Below are 23,543 nucleotides of genomic sequence, written 5' to 3' on the forward strand. Positions count from 1 at the left end.
CCCGACTTAGGCTGGCTGATTCAGCTTTTCAGAACTGATGTGCGACCTTCAGCATTCCTGGCCAGCCTGTACTGCCATTCTGCTACACGCTCACACCCCAAACATCCCCACAGAGGAAGACACTAAGGGACCTTACTCAGTGAAAACTTGGTTCCCTGGGTAAACTGATCACCAACATGCAGAGTCCATAAGCCAAGGGGATGGCGAGAGAATTCAGTGGCAGAGCAGCTTCAGTTCATGGAAGAAAGTAAACAGCAACCCAGACGGGACATGGCCTTGACTATGGTTGCGGCTGCTTTCGCTCCCTAGTATTGACCCCTTGGGAAATGTACCTTTGCATCGACTTGATCTGACCTTTCACCCTCTGCTTTGGAATTTGAGCACAAAAAACTGGGCCAGAGGCATCCCAGAGATGGAGCCCTGGACATGCACTACTGCTGGTCTCTACCCTCATAATCACTGCTATGTGGCAGTGTCAAAACCACCGACGTCACGCGGGCTTGCTGCTGAGTGCCCGCCACCGCATTGAATGCTTCACAGTATCTCATTTAATCATCGGAAACTTTGTGAGGCAGGTGTTATGGCCACAGCCATAAGGAAACAGAAACTCAGGATAAGTCATGTGGCCACAGCCTCAAAGCTCAAAGGCTCTCAAGCTCAGGTTAACCCATGGCCCCGAACTGGGCTTTAGACATTGTCCCGCTTCCCAAGAATGGCCTGCGGGTAGATTTAAGATCTATCATGCCATCTAGGTTACTAGTTAACACCCTCTCTTCCCTGCCTGCCGACCTCTAACTAGTTCTCCTCGATCACCAAGCTCGTCCCGGTGACTCCCAGGCTCACGGTATAAAGGGCTCCCTCCCCCGCAGCTGGATCAGTCACCCCGCATCTTGGCCCCTGTACCACAGCCCTTCCTCATCAGTCATGCTGCCCACTGGTGGCGGGAGCCCAACTGAGCTCCCAGCTGCATGGAGCGGAAGCTCCCCGGGTTGCTTTGGAATCTGCACAAATGACGGCACGTTCAGATTCACATTGGCCTTTGCCCTGAGGTGCACGCCTGGGAGGGGAGCAGGGCAAGGTGACCTGCCGGGAGGTCTGGTGGCACATATTGAACAGGTTCTCACTTATCGGGACTCGCTTTTCTACTCACCATAACGGCGTGTGTTAATTTGAATATGATATTTTCATGACTGCGAGAAGTTAGATTGCTGAAAATTCCCTGAGGAGGAAGGAACGCCCAGCTGAGAACTTTAGACCTCACGGAAAGCTGGCTTTGGACAAAGGTAGTAAGTGAATTATTAAAACCCCAGGTGACAAACTGCCTTTCTCCTCCTCTCTGTCCCAATCCCAAGGGATACCTACACCAGGATGACTTCCCAGGGCCACCTGCCCCTCATCTGAAGGAAGAGGTCATATCTTATAATGATTACAAAAACAACAGTTAATAATAACCATAAGTGCCTGTTAAGTGCCAGGCCCAGGTCATGGCACCACCCAGGTCACCCCTCACTTGTGAAGTGAGTATCAGTCCATATGACAGTTTTATTGAGCTGGACCTTGCATACTATAATTATACTTAACAATATTCTTATGGCTCTCTACAGTTTATAAGGTACGTTAATAGACACTTTCATTTGCTACTAACAGCACCGTTGACCAGTAGGAAGGCAGGATTATCTTCATTTTATAGATAAGGGAAACGGGGCTTTCTAGCCCATCTGCTGCCCCTACCCCGGCACCACTTCCTGAACTCCCGGCCACTTTCCTATGTCAACACTCCAGCTGGAGCTTTGGAAGGATAAAGAGAAAAGCAGCCAGGGTCCCGGAGGGCAGGGGACAAGGAGGTGCTGGCCAGATGAGGTCAAGCCGGAACCTTCCTCCACAAAGGACAGGATGCGCCTTGATGAAGCAGAGGTGGGCTCCCCATACCCCCTAAGCTACTGTGGACCCCATGCCACTGCGAACCTATAAAAGGCAAGGCCCTAGAGTCAGAAAACTCAGGTTCAAATTCTAGCTTTACCACCATCTGGTCGTATGACCTTGGGAATTGCTGCCTCTCTGCACCTGTGTGATACTGTGACATATAAGAAATAAATAATTTGTTTTTTTTGTCCCTAGTTCCCAGCACAGAGCTCACAAATCTCTTGTAATTTCCTGAGTGGCAGGGGAGACAGGAGCAATTTCTGTCATTCACAGTAAGCCCCTTTCAAGCATACCTGAGTTCGTGCTAATGAGGTGACTCCCAGTGGGCCCCTAGGTAGAGCTTCAGGATGGGGGCTGGTTGCCAGAAGAACCAGCCTTCTCATTAGAGGGTTGGAACTTTCAACCGCACCTTGCGGGGCGGGGCAGGCTAGAGATTAATCACCAATAGTTAATGACTTAATTGATCATGCCTACATGATAGAACTGCCATAAAAACTCTAGATGATGGTGATGGCATTCAGAGACCTTCCAGGTCAGTCAACGCTTCCGTGTGCTAGGAGGGTGCGCGCCCCAGCGCTATGGAGACACAGCTCCTGCACACAGGACCCTTCCAGACCTCGCCCTACATACCTCTTCATTGTGCTGGTCACCTGTATCCTTGATAACACACTGACAATAGTAAGTAGAGCGCTTTTCTGAGTCCTGTGAGCGGTTCTGGCACACGTCATCACGCTGGGGCGGGGCTGACAGGACTCTCCCGCTTAGAGCCGTCGGTCAGAGTACGGGAGGCCTGGACTTGCAATTGGAATCCTAAGTGTGAGACAGTCTTGTGGGACTGAGCCCTTGACCTGTGGGGTCTGCACTAACTCTCAGTAGTTAGTGTCAGAACTGAATTGAATTGTAGGACTCCCAGTTGGTGTCCATAGGAAATTGGAGAATTTCTTTGGTGTGAGGGAAAAACCCACATATTCGGTATCAGAAGTGCTATGAGTAAAAACCAGTTAAGAATCTGTCAGCCCATCTATAAAGTAGCTTTATCCCCCAGCACAGAGGGCTGACAATTAAGCGACATGTTGTATGTGAAACCACAGGCTGTCCCTTCAGTTTCCTAAACCGGAAATGACCAAAGGACTGTGATCAGGCCCATCAAGTGTTTACTGAGCACCTACTGCCCATAACACACCCTTGAGGGACAAGAGGATAACATAAAACATGGCCTCTGCCTTTAAGAAACTTTTTGTCTAGTGAGGAGACTCAAAACGCAAGGGCTATGAAACGCCTACTCTCTGCAAAGAAACTGCTTTGAGAGAAAAGGGAGTGGGGAAGGGGGCTGAGTGCAGCATCTTGGAGGACGGGACTTGTCCCGGGCTCAGAGGGAGAATCCACTCAGGAGGTCCCCGCGGGTTGCGGTGCCGGGCACACGTGGCGCCAGCACGTGCTCAGTGGGTGAAATGGCGGTGGGAGGAAACAGCAGGGGCCGGCTGTCCCCTCCCTGCTAGTGTGGCCTAGCCTAACTAGTTTCGGGTCAGGCAGCACCAAGTGGACGCTGATCGATCGGGTGAGAAGTCTGGTATAAAAGCGACAGAAGATGAAGCTGGAGAGGTTTCGTGTCATGATAAGCAAAGAAAAAGCACTCATTCATTCATTCAATACTAACTGAGCCTTTGCAACGCGCCAGGCACTGTCAGGCACTGGAGACACACTCGAACAAGAGAGAGGAGCTCCCTGCCCTCGAGAAGCTGACATTGCATTCTATGGGAAGGAGACCAAATGCACAAACAAGATCATTCCGATCCATCCACATTAGTAAATAATGATTGTCTCCATACCTCAGACTCCCTCCTGATGACAAGTGTCCCTTAGATATGTGACAGAGAACAAAGTTACAGGAGCCACATCCCTCCATCCCTGGTCCAGAACATCTGGGAGACAAGGCGCATTCCTTACCAACTTGTGATCTCGGGGGACGTTTGGGACAAAGCAGAGGGAACTGTATGTCCCTCCCTCTCACCTGTTCCTGGAAGTGCACACAGCCAGTTTCTTCATTCTTGAATTCCTATCCCATGACTTGGAGGAGAGTCTGGCCTATTTGCAGTTGAAGATAAGAACCAGAACCTTTTGGGGCCCTTATCAGTTTCTCCTCCCGCTGGACGGAGGGAAAGGTTTTCTTCTAAGCAAAAGGGAAAAGTTCTCTCCCTTTAGATCTAAGCAGTGAGTCCTGCTCAAACGCCAGAAATTCAGTCTCTCAGAAGGCGGTAGAACACGCTTTCCCTTCCCTGTGGTCTAGGATATGACCACAAACTCACGTCTCAGGGAGAGCTGATCTTGGCCCTTCGATTTCCCGGGTTCCTAAAGGAAAGCCTGGCCACCCTGTTCTGTAGCTCAGACCACTTCATCAAGGCCCAAGTTGGCCAAGGAGCTGAAGCACCATACCTCGGGGTCCCTGGGCCCCTGGCCTGGCATTCTACTCAGAGCAGACCCTTCCCTTGATCCCGGGCAGCTCCACCACTTCCATGAGACCCCAGTCAAGGGAACTATGGGACCATAGCCCCAAAGATCACCACCACACAAAAGCACTCTGGCCCAGAGCTCTGAGACCCATGGCCCATCTTCCTCTCTCCCCAAGGTCTCAAGCAAAACCCATTTTCATTGCCAAGGAGGGTTTGCCTACCCTGGGCTCCTTCGTTTTGCCCATCCCTGACCAGAGTTGTCCCCACGGGCCGTGAGCAATGATCTAATGCACCTCTCCCCTGGATTCCTGTCTCCAAGGACCATTCCCAGAATCCCTCCGCCCCCTCTTTCCCAAGTACGAGAAAGCTGCCAAGCTCCAGAGGGAAAGAAACCATGGCCGCAGTGCATGCGTACCCCCGCCAGGACAGGGTGCCTAGAGACCCTGGAAGTGGCTCTTACCGTGGCCGCTGGTCTGCAGAGCCCCAAAGAGGCCGTGCTATTCCTGGTGCTGGAACACCCAAATCTGGGCCCGCTGCCTGTTTATAATCGATGTTCTAAGCCTCCGTCAATGGCTTTCCAAACTGCCCTCTCCCTTGTAGCTCAGAGGACAGAAAGGCTGCTTGTGAGCCAATCTCTGGCTCCGAGGTAGACCTTGAACAGACTGTTTGAGGGAAGAAATAAAAACAAAACCAGGTCAGGGGTGAGCTGGGAGGGGACGGTCAAAAACCACTGCCTGGATTCTGGCGGAGTGATCAGAGAGCAGTGGTGTGTGGCTTTTACAAAGGAAGGGGCCCAGGCCAGGGCTGGGAGAGCCGGGCAGGAGAGAGTGTTTCCGGCCTAAGAAAAGGCGCAGAGGATCCGATGGGAAAAGAAAAACACAATTTCCCCACTCCTGCTGAGCCCCTGCTATGCCTCAGGATGTGCCCCTGGTAACTGGCGACATCGTGATCCTTTCTCCCCTGGGGGCCAGGAGGCTAGACTCCTCACAAGAGCACATGTTACCTCAGTGGCTCTTGTGAGCCGCAGACCGGGTATGACTTGGTCAGCAAGGTTTTTAAATGCTTAAGCACACTATTAAACCCACTTGGCTCAGCTGATTTAATGTAGTGTTACCCCAAACACCCCTCCACTCGAGAAATGGAATGGAGTTCCCATCCCCTGGACACCCCCACCCCCTACTGTCGCCAACACAAAAAGCAACCAGGCTGAGCTCTGATCAGAGTTCTCGGAGGAAGCCCCGTCAGTAACTCACGGTCCTACCTTTGTGTAGCCTCCTGAACCCGAGGCTAACTGGTCAGCGAGGGCCTCCCTGGTTCAGTGCTCACCACCTGCCAGGGCGGCAGCATCCACGGAAGTCAGCGGGCTGCGTCTGCAATAAAATGCAGGTGCCTGATCTGGATGCTTTGCCCTAGCTGGAGGCAGAGAGGTGCCACTGACGCCCTCGTCCACCTTGAGACTGCCATGTGGCTGGTGACCTGCTGGGTGGGTGAGCTGGGGGCACACAGGCCTCAGCATCATCCAGGGACAAGGACAGGAGTGAGAAAGGTCCGAGGGACATTTCTATGGCATGAGATCTTAGTCCATTTGCTTCCAGCGCTTTCACATGAATTTACCTCAATCTCCCTGCACCTGGGAAGAAGCCGGGCTGAGGATCTTAACTGATGGGGGGAGGTAAAACCCTCGGGACACAAGTGCGGGAAACAGGTCACCCCCATCCAGGTCTATGGGCAAGTCATTTAACCTCCGGGCCTCAATTTCATCATTTGTAAAACGAGCATGAACGACACATACCTTGCAGGCTTGTTTGTGAGGGTTGATTGGATCTGATTATTATGAATAGCCAGTTTCTATTTCTAATTGTTCAGTTTATCTCATAGAAGTAGAACCTTCCCCATGAGAGAGGTGGGCAGACAGGAAGGAAGAAACATATTCTGACATCCAACGGTTTCTCCAACTTTCGCTCATCTCCCAACACTGAGGAACTCAACGAAAGGTGGATGAGTGGAGGGGAGAGCCTGGTGGTCCAACAGGCTGTGAGATGGCTGGGTCCATACACACCTTTCCCCAAAACCTTTTTCTGGACAACCCAGAGCAGCCCGGAGGTGCTGTGAAATTTGGTACCCTATTCCTGTGGTGCCTGGATCTGGGATAAGATCAAGGAAGCAAGTCACCTAGCTTTGAGCAGGAAGAGTCTGAGGAAGCACAGAGTCCTGAATTCTGAGGGGAGAGCAGATTTGAGAGGACACAGGCCTTTACTTGGGCCTCCCTAGGGCCAGAGGGGACTAGGGACAACTTCTAGTGGCACTGATGCCACTGCTCATGGGACATGTCCTGTAGGCTCCAGCCACCTCTCCTGCTTCATTTCTAGCACATGGGGGGACCAGGCAGAACAGTAACCTCCAGAACAAGGTCTCTGCTCCTCTCTGGATTAGAAGCTGCTGGAGAGCTCACTCAGCTCTGCCTGTCACGGAAATTTCAGATCGTTACTGGACTGGGCCAAAAGCATCGTCACCAGCAGCAGCAACGCCACGTGTTCTGCTTAGCCCCGTGCAGCCCACCCAGGTCTCTGTCAGCAGTGGGGACACAGAGCGACTGAGGCAGGCTCCTGCCCTCCAGGCACTCCCAGAAGGCTCTGGACGTGTAAACAAAGAAGTAAAATGAACCGCGCAGCGTGGCGACTATAGTTAACAATGCTGCACTGTATATTTTAAAGTTGCTAAGAGACCAGATCTTAAAAATTCTCATCACAAGAAAAAACACTGAAACTATGATAGATGTTAACTAGTCTTATTGAGGTGATCATTTTGCAATATATACAAACAGCAAATCATTATGTTGTACACTTGAAACTAAAATAATGTTATATGTCAATCATATCTCAATTTAAAAAAAAAAAGAAAAGAAGTGAAATGAAGTGTGGTGTACTATCATAAAGAAATAAACAAGGAGGGTGAGGGCCCAAGAAGCAGCTGTCAGCCCGAAGCTAATGGCAGGAGAAGGGGGAACTGGGCACCAGGAAAAGCATCAGAGATGAGGCTTAAAAGGGAGGAGGGGTCTGCCAGGTGGACTGGCAGGGAAGAAGGAAGGGGAAGTATTCCGGGAAGAGGGAGAGGTGTGACGGGGTTGCCACCGAGCTTCGCGTGTTTACAAGCCATGTGCAGCTCAGTGTGGCTGGGGCACCAGGGACCAGAACAAGGCTGGGGAGAAAGGCAAGTTTCCCCCTGTCCCCTCCCCACATCACAGAAAAATGTAATCAGCACTGTCACTGTTTTCACTCTAAGCAGAACGTCCAGCATCGAAAAATGCAGCAATTAACTTTCTAGGCAGTTGCGAACAACAAGGTCACCAATTGCTACTACTTTATAGTCGTTTTCGTTATTTTAGGAAAACAGAAATGGGGGAGGGGCCTGGCTCAGTTAGACCAACAGCAGTTATTCACTGCTGTTCTGGTTCATAGGTTGCTCAGATATGGACACAACACTGTTGACATTGGGTGTGACAGACAGACCGGACTTCCCGGCAGCGACTCCAAGCACAGGGATTACATCAGTCTGCACTCGGCTCTGAGGAGGGGGGTCGTGGTCAACCAGAGGCAGACCTTGCATCTGTCTGTCTCTGCCTCTTGTCTCACACCACCAGGGCTCTAGTCCCCCATTCTCCTCCATCCTCCCAAGTCCAGCCACAAAGGCACTGAGGTTCTATGACTTCTATGGAACAAAGCAAGCAGGTAGAACGTCTTTCATTTATTTAATGAAAAAGGTTATAAGGAATGCCCGCTGAGTAACAGAAACAATGCTAGGTGCCACGGGCAAACACAGGTAGCGGGTGACGGCCCCTACGCTTTAAAAATTTACCACGTAGATGATGGAGGCAAGACCTACACGTGGCAAGTTAGCTTCCGCCACCAGAGTTCTCACCACAGAATAATGCCACAGGGCACGGCGTCACAGGGCACGTTTCGGCCCTCCACTGTCTCTTCGTCACCCCCACAAAGATGCCACAAGCCACAACCACTTTGAGATACCAGCACCAGGCCGATGAGCAAACGCTTCTGGATTGATCCAACCCAGCCTTGGTGTGGACAAGCCTCACAGTTTCCAAGAAGGACCCCATTCCCTTCCTCGGCCCTAAGACTCCCCTCTGCCGACGCCACAGCTCGAGCTCTGGGAACTGCGCTGACGTGCAGCCCCAACACGTAGGTCAGTCTTTGACTTGGAAGTTCATGTAACGTCCGAACCTCAGTTTCCTGATCCATAAAATACAGAATGACCTGAGCGATCTTGTGGCGCTGCTCTGAGAACTTAATGAGGTCATATGTTTCTGAAATACCTAGGAGTCTGGCACATTAGAGAGAAGCACAAAAGTGACCCCTATGGCCAGCCCTGGTGATATCAGCCTTTAAGGGAGGTGTAGACAAAGACACAAGCCCCAGGAGAGCGAGTCACAGGCCAGATAACTACAGGAAGGAGCACGGGGCTGTGAATTAGATCCCGGTCTTCAACCATTAGGCCAGGGATGATAAGGGCCATGCCTTCTTCACAAGGGCAGTGCAGGCAAAAAAAAAACCAACCATACGGCTTGTGCTAGGCCCTTAGGAGACTCAGCCTAGTGAGAAGGAGAGTGGGGAAGAGGGGTTAAACAACAAAAAGTTAGATCAATATACAGCAAGACAAGTATCAACGAGAATAAAACACAGAGGAACAAATTTAACAAAAGATTGGTACGCCGAAAACCACAAAATACCATTGAAAAAATTTAAAGACCAAACCAAAAATGCTTAATGTTCATAGATCAGAGACTTAACATTGTTAAGATGGCAACGCTCCTCAAATTGATCTATAGATTCAACGCAAAAATTGCAGCTTACTTGAAGAAATTGACAAGATAATCCAATTTCACATGGGAATGCAAAGGAACCAAAACAGCCAAAGAATCTTAAAAAAGAAGAACCCAGTTGGAGGACTTATAGTTGCAAATTTCAAAACTTACCGCAAAGCTACTGTAATCAAGACAGCGTACGTAGTACTGGGGTATGGAGAGACATCCAATCAATGGAATAGAACTGAGAGCCTGGGAAACCCTCACATCTGCAGTCCACTGATCTTCAACAGTGGGCCAAGACCATTCAACAGATGGTGCTGGAGCAACTGGATATCCACAAGCAAAAGAATAAAGATGGGCCCCTACCTCACACCATTTATAGAAATTCACACAAAATGGATCGAAGACTTAAAAGTAAAGGCTAAAACTATACCCTTAGAATAAATCTTTGTGGCTTTGGATCAGGCAATGGATTCTTAGCTATGCCAGCAAAAGCACAAGCAACCCAGAAAATATACACACTCGCTTCGACAAAATAAAAAATCAAAAAGATAGTCAATAACAGGTATTGGTGAGGATGTAGAGAAACCAGACCCTCCTACACTACTGGTGGGAAATTAAATTGGTGCAGTGCTTTTGAAAATTGTTTGAAGTTCCTCAAACGATTAAACATAGAGTTACTATATGATTCAGCTCCTAGATAGACACACGAGATAAATGAAAACATATGTCCACATGAAAATATGTGCGTATAAGTGATCATAGCAGCATTATTCACAACAACGAGAAAGTGGAAACAACTCAGGTGTCCAAGCGATGAACGGATAACCAGAATGCGGTACATCTGCATGGGTATTCAGGCACGAAAAATGAAGACCACTTGCTACAAAGCAGATGAACCTTCAAAACATCCTAATTTTAAAAAGCCAGCACAAAAGACCATATACTGTGCAATTCCATTTATAGGAAATGCCCAGAATAGGCAAACCTATAAAGACACAGAGTGGATTAGTGGCTGCCAGGGGCTGGACTAGAAGAGTAATAGAGAGTGACTGCTAATGGGCACAGGGTTTCTTTCCTGGGTGATGAGAATGTTCTGGAATCATAGTGGTGTGGGTCATACAACATTGTGACTATACTAAAACCACCGGATTATATACTTTAAAAAGGGCAGATTTTATACTAGGTGAATTATATCTCAATAAAGCTGCTATAAAAACAAATTTTAAAAAGCAATGCATGTTAAAACTTCTTGAAAAGTTAAAATTCTTGTAGAGATATAAGTTTTTGTGTTTGCTTTTTAACCAGTCAGAAGTCTACATGCTCCTTGACCTCAGTCTTCTAGCAAGGGGAGGAGGGCTCTCTGTAGGCACAGCGAATTCAGTGCTGGGTTATTTGGGGATGTAATACCCTCATCTATAGTTACTAATTTATTTAACAATAATAAATACATTACAGGTTAACGTATATATTTAAAATAAAACAACTATATTTTTTAAAAACTTGGTGAGAAGCGTGGTATTGTTTTACATTTTTGCAAACCTCTTTAATGTCCAACTAAAGACACTGGATTCTCACATCTGTGCTTCTGCTTCCAACCTGTTCTGATAAGTACTGTTTATGAAGACACTCTGGACTCATCCAGACACCTCGTTGTGAAAAGGAAAAATATTTTAATAGCCTTTTCAGACAACTGTGGATACTTCTGTTTGATATTACACTAAAACTTGACAAATAGTGATACGGGACATCACTTGTAAAATTCTTAATCTTTTAGCAGGAAATGAGGTGGGACATCTCTTGCAGAGTTCTTAATCTTTTTAGTTAACCTAGTTAAGTTTTCTTCCCTCTCCTTAGGAAAAAGGCCCTCTCCCTCAAATTCTGATAATTGCCCCAAACCGGTGGCTCAAATGCTCTGGCTATTGATAAGGGTCATTGACCCTTTGTTAGCAGAAATGGTGTTAGGCAAGACAGGGCCCTTAGAGTCTGAGAGGGGAGGGGACTTTAGGCCAAAGGCTTTTTTTTTTACTCTTTAAGAAATATATTAACCAAGCCTGTTTCCCTTTACTTGCCAACAGGCAAATCAATAATAGAAATTAATAGACATATGGTTTAAATAATAAGTTTTTATCTTCTTTTCCTTGTCTAGGGACTTCGGCAGGAAACCCAAGACCCTGCCCTAAGGCAGAAAGGGAAAGAGCTGCATGAAACCCCTTTAGACAGGGACAAAGCCCCTTCTCGGAAGGAAGCAGATAGGGAAGAAAAGACCTACCATCGCTCAACATCCATACTGATAATAAGGGGGTTCATGGCTCTTAGAAAAGAGTTAGGCAGGAAAGTTAGTTAGGGGGTTTCGGGTCTGCCTGCAAAGACACTGAAGTCATCCTATTCTAGACGGAGTCCACCTCAATCTGCCCACAATTAAGCAAGACAGAAGGCATTTTTAAGTTGAAAGTAACTCGAAGAAACAAATAGAGAATTAGGTACCAGTTTAAGCCAGTCACTCGCACCTGTGCAATGAAGACCCCAACAACCTTCAACTCACCTGAGCTTCATTACACCAATATTATAATATGATGCATATGCCCGTAAGTTCATGAATATCATTATAACAGACCAAATTCTGGGAATAACATGCATAGAAAGCAAATGATAAGTCGCTTAGTCCCGTCAATCTTAGTTGTCAATCAAGGAAGCCCACCCCTCCGAGAAGTCACCACCCACAGCAAATGGGATAAAAACCCCAAAGGCATTGTCACCAGGCCTTTTGAGCCACACTTCTCTTGCTCGGGCCAGTTCCGCGTCTGGAAGTGGACTTTTCCTTCTAATAAAGCTTTTCTTTTCTGCTGCATTTTGGTATCTTGCTCAATTCTTTGTTGGAGACATGAAGAACCTGGACAACGCACAGGGAGACCCTCACGCACCGGTAACAATAGTAGTTAATTATAATGTGAAATAGGAAACTCTATGAACATGAATATGCTACGTTAAAATCCATGGGCCTCTCTTGAGTTATAAATGGGCCTTCCCCCCCACACATGATTTTTTCACCTCATGTACTGATCATATGGAAAATCTGGGTTCACTGAGTTACGCTGCCCCGCGAGCTGTGGACACACTGTACAGTCGAACGCCAAGATGGCACACGTGCAGCATCACCACCGAGCTCATCGGAAAGGTCTCCGGGTACTGAGAAGCCGTGGGGCTCGTGAGGATGGATACGGGCCTGCCAAAATTCTAGTGTTTGCTCGAGAGCTCTGATGTTACCGTTGGTAACAAATACTATTTATTAGTTGTTTTCCTTGAAGCCACAGACTCACTACGTTCGTTTTCAAGGAAAAGCCTGTCCGGTGCCCAGGTCCACATAACCACAGCTGCCTGTCAGCTGTTCTTTCAGGTAAAAACTGTTCCCTGGAAACCCGGCTAGTCCGCTGGCAGCCCTGCTGCTCTTCCTGCAGCCGGCGCGGGAGCGGGCTGTGGGCCGCGCTCGCTCCCTGCCTCGTCTCGCAGATGCTAACGCCGTGCACGTGAGCAGAGCGTTGGCTGAAGGAGCCATTTTTCCCGCTTCATCAAACCGGTCTTGAGTGAAGCTGCCCGTTTCAACTGCGCGTGGGCGGAGGCGAAGGGCTCGGCGACCACAGGGCAGTCTGGGGCCGCTGGCCGGGTGTCTCCAAAGGTGCCAGCATTTTGCCCACCACCGTTTTCGCACCATCGGTGCAAATGCCAACACAGTGGAAAAGGCGGGCAACCTCTTGGTGTTATGAAAACCGCTCGGCCTTAGGGACCCCCGTGAAATGGTCTTAAAGACCTGCGTGGGCCTGGGCACCCCCGCCTGAAACCCGCCAGTCTGGGAGGCCACTCCCTGCAGACTGAGAGAAGGGAAAGCCAACGTGAAAATTAAACAAACGGCCTTCGTCACTTTGCGACATACGCAGAGGTAGCGAAGGTGAGCAGAGAATGGACGCGACTCCCGTAGAGCCCAGACAGGCGGGCTGCCCTCGGCGTCCTGCAGTTGACAGTCTCACAGGGCCTGGGAGTGTCAGCTCGACAGCTGTCCCCTGTGGTTTCAATCTCACGGGCTCTCTGCTTGCTTCCTCTCTGCCCCCACACCATTCCGCTGGCCTCAATGCCAAAGAGGCACCTTCAATTCCCGCTTCCACGCCAGAGAGGGCTAAGCGGTGAGCCTGCGTGGCTGCGGCAGGGGAGCAGGAAGGCAGCAAATACCATCATCCTGCCTTGGCCCGATGGCCCCCAGCCTCGGTTCACCCGGGGGCGGTGGGAGGGGGGCTTGGCCACCAGTTCTCTGCATTCCTACCACATCCCCTCCCTGCCGACTCAGAGCTGCCCTAGATTCCTGCCAACTAGCCCCTTAGTTCAATGTTAACAAAAGGGCTTTTCCCGCTTCTCCTCCCGCAGCTGAGGTCTCCCCGTAGGGACGGCCCCTTCTCCCAGCACCTCAGTTATTCATTCCCACCCGGCAGCAACCAACACAAGACCCCAAGTTGGCTCAAAGCCCTTCCTCCCAGGATATTCAGTAAGACAATGTGACGCCAGTGGGGAACGGACTTCTCATGGGAGACCAGCCTCACAACTGCAGCAGAGGAAAGCCGCTGGCTCGGCGGCCGATGCAGAAAACAACGTGCCATTCAGGCCCCAGGGACAAACAATGGGCCCTTATTCTCTTTTCTGGTCCAAGCCAGGAGCTGTTAAGCAGAGCTGGAGGGCTCAACGGGTGGCCTCTGGGCAGGGCTGCCCCTCGGATGTGTATGGCCCCAGGCAAATCTTTTGGGGAGATGCTGTCTCTATAAAAAAGAACTTGAGTCATTCAAAGTTAGCGTGCTAGCACCATTTTGGTGGCCCAATCACATGCTCCTACCAGAGAAACACTGCAGCCACCAGTGGGAGCTACCTCCTAAACTGTGGCCTGGAACAACGCCATAGGACATCCGGTGGACCACAGCCCAAAGGGCCAGATGTGGATCCCCATTCACGTTTGAAATGCCCAGCCAGAATGCACTGAAGAGTTAGAGAGGGGTACGCCAGAGCGTGGGGCCCTGGACAGTGGCCACACATGCCCAGCCTAAGGTGGGTACTGGCCCTGCTGACACAGCCACCGCGGTGGGCTTGAAGGGTCAAGAGGGCTATCCTTGAAAAAGAAACCGAGGAAATCACGGCCCAAACACTTCTTGTCTCCAGGTCACCAGGCACCTGGGTAACCTGAAAGCCACTGTTTCCTCCACCTGCCTCCTACGGGGCCCCAAGGCAGTTTGTCTTGAATTTCATACCTCATCCCTGCCCAGTCTCTCTCGGTAAGGTCAACAGGTAAGAGGCCATGAAGAAAAACACAAGGCTCTGTTGGGAGTTTTTTGAGAGCGGAACCGAGCCTGGCCGGGAGTACATGCTCCACAAACAGGAGGGAAGAACGAGCCCGTAATGCACAGTCTGATGATCCACTACCAGCCACGAAGCATTAAACATGAAGGTGGCCCTGTCCCTTCAGAGCCTTTCTGCCATCACCTCGATGACAGCACAGGGGCAGGTTAAGAGCAGTGCCACCGGGGGTGCTAGGGTGTGCCAGTGGGAAGGGGCTCACCAGGTCAGCCTGACCCCAGCCAGGGACTGGGCTGCCGTAGCTCCTCCCATCCTCCACTCAGGTCCACGGAGAGTGTGAGTCGCTGAAACCTGCCTGAGGTTCCCTGTATTCTGCCAAGATCCACAACCAGACTCGGCCAGCTGGGGAGGCAGATAACTGCCCCGGGGGCAGGCCTACCGGCTGCTGCCCAGCCAAGGCACAGGACATCCCCTCCATGCTTTCCTTTGCGGGGCTTATCACCGCTGTAATTAAACTGTCGCTGGCCTGCTGCCCGTCTCCCCTGATGATGGGAGATCAGGCTCCTCTTTCTGGTTCCCTGCTGTGTCTCCAGCGCTTAGCATGGGGTCTAGAACTCAGAAGTGCTCTCATAGCTGTGGAGCAAATGCAAGTCCCTCTCAGCCATACCCAGTGGCCCCCTGCAGGGCCAGCTGCAGACCACTTCTTGACCGGCGACCATGCAGGAACCGAGGGCTCCAGGGGTGATTCAGCAACATCCACGGAGAGTTGTACCAGGGCACTTGGTGGGAGTGACTGGGAGAGGGGCAACAAGCCTCAGCGACCCTCGCCGAAAGCAATTCCTGGGGAGGCAGCATGCCAGCTGCAGAGACCTCCATGACAAACAGCCTGAAGTCTCATGCTAAAGGAACAGAGAGGGTGCGATACTGTGATTTGTAAGAAATATATATTTGGTCTTCAGATGACCCATATACACTTCTCATACACAGTGGGTTGGGGGCGGGGCAGCGCTGTGGCACTGAGCCCTTAGCCTGTGGGATCTGAGGCTGCCTCTCGGTAGACATCAGCAGTACTGGGTTTGCTGGTTGTGGGGAACGCTCGTCCCCCCGCCAGCCTCCCCACGTTGGAACTGGGTCTGGGAACCCTCCCAGGCAGTCAGACAGAAGTCCTGGTCCAGGAGCAAGCACGGGGGAGGGGAGGACTGTTCCAACCTCTGAGGCCCCAGATTCGGTTCGGTCCCCCTTCCTTCTGGGTCCTCACCTAAGCACCAGGCTGCTGCGCTCACACCTTTCAGCGTTTCAAGCTCAGAGCAACTGCCCTTTCTCCTCGCACTGGCCCAGCCTCTCCCTCGATGCTCTTCATGCCAATACCCCCCACCTTGGGTCCCCCCTCCTCACTCCCTAAAACAAACACACGACCGAATTTCTTTTAGCCACCTATGGATTCTGCTAGAGCTTCCTCTACTGCTGGTGACTGGCAAGAACGAAGCGGCCCAGGCCTCCTCCCTCACTCTCCTCTCAACCCCCAGGCTTTGTGAGTGTGCCCAGCTTTCCAGGGAGAGTACCCCGTTCTCATTCGCCAAACCTTTACTGAAGGGTGCCACCATCTGGCCCAGACTACTGTCTTCCCTTGGCAATGGGCGAGCCAAGTTCACGGCCATGGACAGAATGCCTGTTCTGCCTCTTGCCAAGCAGTTTCATATATGCGGCCTGGGCTCCTATCAGGACTAAGAAGAGCCTTATCTCCCAAGTGACACGGCTGGCCAGAGGCAGCAGTAGCTCACCCCATTGCCAGGCTCAAAGCCATGGTTTATTCATCTTGACATCCCAAACCTAGCAGAGCAGGGAACCAGAGCAGGCACTGTGTCGATGTTTGTGGAACTAACAGATGCTGAAGGGAGATAAACATGGCCTCACAGAATGGCCAGGAACACCTGGATCCCAGACTGGATTCTCTGTGACCCCGGGCAATCGTCTGTAAAAAACAAGACCCCCTCACATCCTCAGGAAATGTATGTGAAACGACTTTGCTTATGGTAAGGGTCTATGCCAACTGGTAGGTATATGCTTCCAGGGATGGCCCCTCGCCTTTTCCTATCTGGGAGAAAGGAGTTCAAGGGTATGGAGAACTGATAAGCTAAGAAAAGAGGTCAGGTCTGAAATTCCAGAACTAAACTCTAAGGAAAAGTGAAACTGGTCCTAGAGGACGGGTCATACTGGTTGGTGTGTTTTTGCTTTGTACTTTGTTCTCAGACTTTGTCTGGTCTGTGTGTGTTTTGCCTTGGCCAGACCTAAGCTTCAGGGTCATGTAATGCCTAAATAAACTCATGTCGGCTGCTCTGATAGGTGTAAAGAAGCTACCGACAAGGGGAAAGGGTCTGGAGAACCTCTGATCTGTATAATCTGGGGCAGATTGTTTCTTGGCCCAAACTTGAGTAACCTGGGGCAAGAGGCACCTCAGCACCCAGCCTCAGCCTTCTGGGACGGCAGCACTCACAGCCACGGGCAGGTGCAGGGAAGGGCCCAGAAGGGTTGCCTAGAGCCTGGGACAGTCCAGGAGGACCTCCTGCTACAGGGAGGAGTGGGGAGATTAGAAGCTTGTCAGCTCACCCTTAAGTTACCACACGTCCTTAGCCTTTATGGAGCACCCAGCATTCACTGCAAAATCTCGAGTCGAAATGCCCAGGTCCCTTCCCTAACAGCAACCCGTGAGCTCTCCAGGTGGTAAGGCAAGCAGCAAGTGAAATCTTCTTCCCTTCTCTTAAGGAATTTTGCATTCAAGAAAAGTTCATGTGAAGGCAATTAGAATTCTCGCTTCCACCCGCAGTGCCTGTAGAAAGGAGGAAATCAGCAAGCAGGCCTCCAGTCCGCAGAGTCTACCCTGCTCTTAACATTTCTGCTTCTAACATTCTCTTTTGCGAAGTATGGGCTGGGAGGCGGGTGTGTGGGAGGACGAGATGCAACAGAATAAATAGATAAGAGAATGAACTAAAGGCTTCCCCACCCGCTCAGCCACGCTGAGGGCACGTGGCCTCCAGGTGCTCTACTCACCCTGGCCTCAAAGCAGACAGAGTCCCACCAAGTGGAGAGGGCCCTGGAGGGGAGGACAGCACCTCTCAGGTCTCCTCCCCAAAGATCTCTTCCTCTGCACCACTGCTCAGAGGGGAGCTGGGCCAAGCCCAAATGCTTCCAGCGCCCATACAAATCAGAGGGTTTCAGGAGAATCCCTGGAAAAGACTCAGCAAAATCCTGGCACCACGGACCCAAGTGGACCGTCTCAAGCCATCGGGTTAGTCTCAAAGTGTAAAGTACGTGGAGAAAATGTTTCTATTTTCAAATTCCCCCTTCACTCGTACCCTTAAAGAGCGGCTTTGTGGAACCCCGGGTGTGGCTTCCGGGGTGCTGATGATAGAGATGCTCCTAGGAGGCCCAGGAGCTTAAACTGGGAAGGAATGAGAAGCCCTTAGCTGGGAAGGAGGCGGGAGACAGGGTAGTGACAACAGTAGAATGGGCTCCAGGCCAACCCTGAGAATCTGTGCAGGACTAGCACATGATAACAAAGGGGTGGGGACGGAGCGGGTCTAACTCCCATCACAGAGAATGAGGCCTGGGGTGAGGGGCCTGCTCCAGGCTGCCCCTCTGAGTGAAGTCAGAATTAAAATCTCAGCCTCGACTCTTTGTAGAAGAGATACTGTATTACCTACGAGGAGTATCTGAGTTTATAAAACAGGCATCAGATCAAAGGCACATCAGTGACCCAAACTTCTACAAGTGATTCTAGTTAGATAATATCAGGTTAACAGATGAGCATGTAGGTTACCACGGTGCCTGGCACAGAACACCTGGATGAATAATATATGGGTGAATGGATTCAGAATGAAGCTGGTTTGCTCTGGAGTGATCAGACTAGCAGACAGAGGTGCATGTACCTAATGAGGGACAAGTGAGCTTGTTTACCAAGGACCCAGAATATACCATACCTCTAGCTAGGGCACAGAGGAAAGGGGAAGCGGGGAGGGAGAGAAGCAAGAAAGACGTATGTTCTCAGGTTGCACGTGCCAACAAGATTAACCCCACCTGGCTCAGAAGACGCTCTGCAGAAAGGTGCCAGCCTATTCGTCAACAAGGCCATCAGCCCCAGATCTCAGAATATGGCTCTGGGACAAGCGTAGGGGACCAGAAGAAATGGCATGGACCTATGACCAGGTGGATATGTGGCAGCCGCAGCAGCAGGAGGCCTGCCTCCTGGGAACTTGTCTGCAGCACCGGGAAGGGCCGAGTCTAAGCAACGGTTTCCTGTCAACCCCCAGGCCCTCCGAGCCCCTCCGTCTCCACCGCACCCTCCTCCAACAGCCTCGCGCTTTGGCTTTCTCCCTTCCACTGAACTCCGACCTCCGCTAGGACTGGTGCTAAGCCTGGATTCACATTTAATTTGTTCAATGCAGAGAAACACATGCATTGACAGAGAACCGTGGCCGAGGACGAGGTGCCTTACTGGGGCCATAGATCGACCGCCCCCAACTGCGTCAACTTATACCCTTGTCTGCTCTGCGAAGACTGCGCACTTTCATTAGGGCAACCAGGAAAGTGGCAAAAACCTTGCTAAAAACCTCAACTGCGAGCTTAAATAAACTTCTTTATATTTCTTCAGAGCCTTAGGCAGGATTATCTTTATCCTTAAAGAAGACACATTCTAGAGAGGAAATAAAAGCAAAAAGAGAATAAAGGCCAAGGATGATTTTGAGAAATTACCCATGAGAAACAAGATTTTTTGAGCAAAGAACCCTGCTTCTAGGCCCCAGGCATCATGTCAGATGCTATTGGGGAAAGAAGAATAAAAGGACACTTAAAGGCTTTGTGAAGGACGCAAGCACAGAAATCACAAAGAGAAAACCTGGGGCCATTCAGAGCAATAAACACACAAACATGCACCCTTGTGGCAGTGGGGGGCCTGTGGTACTGTTGGCAGTGGCACTGGCAGGGCTCTGCATAGGGCTCAGGACCGTGAACTTGAACCTGAGCTCTACCACTCACAGTTGGATGACTTTGGGCAAGTAGTTCACCTCCCCCAGAGCCTGTTTCTCAAGGCAACACCTTTCACCTCCAGAGGAGACCACAGTAGTGCAGAACAAACATAGCTGCCCTTACCATTTTACTGTTGTATTCTTTTATATAAATTTAGTTCTGAATGAGAAAGAGAAAATCAACCAGCAGATACAAGCCCACCCAAGATGTCTAATATCACTTTCTCCACACTTTGTGGAATTCTCCTGAGGATTTTAGACTGATGAGGCTCTACATAGAGATAGCTGCCTACCCCCTAAATTGTTCACAGAGGGGTTCCTTCCCTAACCCGCAGCTCAGTTAAACAGGAAAAAGGAGACCTGCCATCTTCCTAATTACATTTCCCCTGTGCTTGTGAATGAGGCTGTGTAAAGCCCACCCCGCATCTACAATTCCAGAATAGACTTCTGGAAGAAGTAAAGGGATTTCAGCCGGTCTTAGTTTAAATCAGAGGAAAGAAGTTGGGAAATAGGGTTTGGGGCTTGAAATCGAAATGAACTGAATAATAAAAAGAAGGATAAAGAGGTAGCTATAGATAAATGTACTTCTGTTCAACAAATAACTATCCCAATCTAAGATTAAATCATTCTTTCTGTCATCATCACTTAGGAAAAGCAATGGCCACCAGCTCTGCTGGACATGCCTCTACAACTCCCGCGGGAAGTCTGGTCTTCCTCTGCTCTACCCTTTCATTTCCTGTCTCTGGCCCACATCCCTACATGGCTGCGGGGGCCAAGGGCATGAGTCATGTACCATCCACAGGAGGCAGAAAGCCATTGGCCTCTCCATCACTTAGAAGGCCTGTTAGTTTCACTCCAGGTCCTGGGCTCTACCCTCACTCTGATGAGCTGTGTTGCCCAAGTTTGCTGTTAGCTAAAAAAGGGGATTCGGGCAAAGACGTGAAGGGTATAAGAACATCCTTATTCCTGGGAAATAACTCATAAGAAAAAGGCAAGGCACAGGTCCGTCACAATAGAAATAGGGAACAGTCTGTCACTGCCACATCTCACCCTGAGGTTGCTGAGCCATGAGTGCAGCAGGGAAAGGGGACTAGATACCACCGAGCAGCAAGGCAGCAGGCTGCGCACATCTCTGCCACACACCAAGGGAAACGGGGAAGTCTTAGAACTCCACTGCTTCCTTTCTACAAAAGAGCTATGTCATAGACGAGGGTTTAAAATGAGTCATGGAAACATAGCTTTGGGATTCAGAAAATCGCAATACAGAGAAGTGGAGGTGGGGAGGAAAGTTAGGAATTAAGGGTGTTGATTTGGCAGAACAAATGGCAAACACTCTATTCTTCCTTCTTATTTGCAAATAAGATAGACATGATTTCTGGGCAAGAGGACAATGGCATCCTGGGCATCTCAGAGAAGGTGTCTAAGAAGCTGTTTGGAAAGGGAGAATGAAAGCCAAGCAAACTCAGGATGAAAGAAGTTAATGAAAAGAATGACAGGGCAGACAGATTTTTAAAAATTAAAAAGCGCCAGCTCTCCTGCAGATGCAGAATTGTTCAAAAGCCTCTAAAAGCTAAAGGCCACAGTCCAGGCGAGACCATCTCTTAAAATGAGCAGATTTTACCTTTTGTGATCTGAAAAGGAAAGCAAGCTATTTTCTATCTGAAAAAATATATATATACACAGCTTACAAATGGAAAGTGTAGAGGTCTTGTTGAAAGGCACATAATTTAAGGGAGATTATCTTTTTTGAAACGATCTGAAACAATAGGTAATTATAGCTAACCTGCAATTGTCCACACTAATGAAACGGAAATAGCAAGAATAAGTAACTCGATAAATATTTATAAAGTACTTCTTAAGTGCCTGGCATAACGTAGGAAGTATAATTTTTTTAAAACTGTATCAAATCATGGTGAATTGATATAGCCAGGGACTAGGTACACGACCAATTAGAATTGTTTGGCACATGGACCTAATAATGCACATACTCAGGTTACAAATAAGTACAAGATGTATATGTGACAAAGAAGAGAAATAAGTTTAACATGAAGTGATTAAGCATTCGGTTTTCTATTTAATTTTTTTTTTTTTAGGTTTTACCATTTTAACCATTTTCAAGTACAAATTCAGTAGCTTTTAGTATGTTAAAAATGTTGTGCAAACCTCACCACTATCTAATTCCAGGACATTTTCAAACGCCCCCAAAAGAAACTCGGTACCATTAACAGTCAGTCACTCCCATCTCCCTCTCCCTCCAGCCCCTGGCAACCGCCAATCTACTTTAGTCTCCATGCCCTTGCCAATTCTGGACATTTCATATAACGTTCATATAAGAAAGAAAATACAATAAATAAATAAAGCCTCGTGTCTGGCTTCTTTCACTCAGCGTGATTTCAAAGTCCATCCATATTGTAGCACATGCCAGTACGTCATTTCTTTTTATGGCTGAGTAAAATTCCATTGTATAGATATACCACATTTTGCTTATCTATCCATTGGCTGATAAAAGCGAAAACATTTGGATTGTTTTCACTTTTTGGCTATGCGAATGATGCTGCTTTGAACATCTGTGCACACGTGACGTTTTTAACCATTCAGTCTGGCCTCCCTAGTTATGTTTTAATTAGTCAGGCGCTCGAACCCAATAGTCTGACTCCGGAGCCCGACTCCCAGTCACACCACTACACTCTTCCTCATTTTCATTCCCCGATCTAGACGGTGCACAGCAGCCCTGAAATGTCCCAGACGGCAGGTGGGAGCAGCAGAAACATAAATGTCATTGTTAACAATTTATATACACGAAGCTCTAGCTGTGTGGACAGAAAAGTACCTTGTTATTTGTACCCCTTAATGTCCCCACAGCCCGACAGGAGGAGATTACATATAATCAATGGTCGACTGCACGGGCTGACCTTTTCAATCCTTTAGTGAGACAGGGATGCTGTTAAGTGCATCCACACTGCTGTGAGGCTAAATGAGACAAAGTGGATGACAGGTGGGTCAGCACTTAGCCCCCCGGCACACAACGGGCTTTTCATAAAGGTTCGTTTGTTCATGCAGTAAATATATACATACACATACACACACACACACAAACACACACAAAAGGAAATGAAAAAGGAATCTAAACATTCCACTACAAACACACACACACACACACACACACACACACACACACACACACACACAAAAGAAAACAGTAATGCCGGAAATGAGGGACGCAAAAGCTGTAAGGCATACAGAAAACAAAAAGCATGAGAAAGAAGTAAGTCCCTCCTTATTAGTAATTACTTTAAATGTAAATGGTTTAAACTCTCCAATCTGAAGACAGAGATTTGCAGCATGGATAAAAAAACATGATCCCACTGTACGCTGCCCACATAACAGTCACTTGAGATCTAAAGACACAACAGGTTGAAAATGACAGCATGGTAAGAGTCCACACAAATAGTATCCAAAAGAGAATAGGAACGGCTATACTAGTATCAGATAAAATAGACTTTAAAAGTTAACAGAGACAAAGAGGAACATTATATATTATTAATCAAAAGTCCAATACAGCAAGAAAATATAACAATTATAAATATTTACATACCTAATGACAGATCATCAAAATATGAGGCAAAAACAGACAAAATTGAAGAGAGAAATAGATAGTTCTACAATGATAGTTGGGAGACTTTAATACCCCACTCATAATAATGGCTAGAACAGTCAGACAGAATATAAAGCAAATAGAGGACACACACAACACCATAAACCAACTAAATCCAGCAGACGTACACAGGACACTCCGCCTGACAAAAACCGAATACACATTCTTCTTGAGTGCACATGGAATATTTTTCAGGACAGACCACATGTTAGGCCACAAATTAAGTCTCGACAGATTTATAAAAAGATAGCATACAAAGTAGCTTCTCTGACAACAACATGATGAAGTTAAAATTAGTAACAAAAGGAAAACTGGAAAATTCCTAAATTTATTAAATTAAA

The 23,543-nt window shown here is 48.8% G+C and overlaps 1 protein-coding gene across 2 annotated transcripts in view; it reads right to left on the minus strand.

Moving 5' to 3' along the window:
• PC (pyruvate carboxylase) overlaps positions 1–23,543 on the minus strand; it is a 93,356-nt gene that overhangs the window by 44,262 nt on the left and 25,551 nt on the right. The window contains exons 3-4 of one of the 2 annotated variants that reach the window (XM_016132607.2): positions 5,635–5,743; positions 4,834–5,035 (exon numbers count right to left, since the gene is read on the minus strand). The exons of the other annotated variant lie outside the window; for it this stretch is intronic. The gene's annotated coding sequence lies outside the window, so the exon portion shown is untranslated. The remainder of the gene's footprint in view (positions 1–4,833; positions 5,036–5,634; positions 5,744–23,543) is intronic. 2 annotated transcript variants of the gene reach the window in all.

The sequence above is a fragment of the Rousettus aegyptiacus genome, unplaced genomic scaffold, assembly GCF_014176215.1.
Source record: "Rousettus aegyptiacus isolate mRouAeg1 unplaced genomic scaffold, mRouAeg1.p scaffold_m13_p_5, whole genome shotgun sequence".
Lineage (NCBI taxonomy): Eukaryota > Metazoa > Chordata > Mammalia > Chiroptera > Pteropodidae > Rousettus > Rousettus aegyptiacus.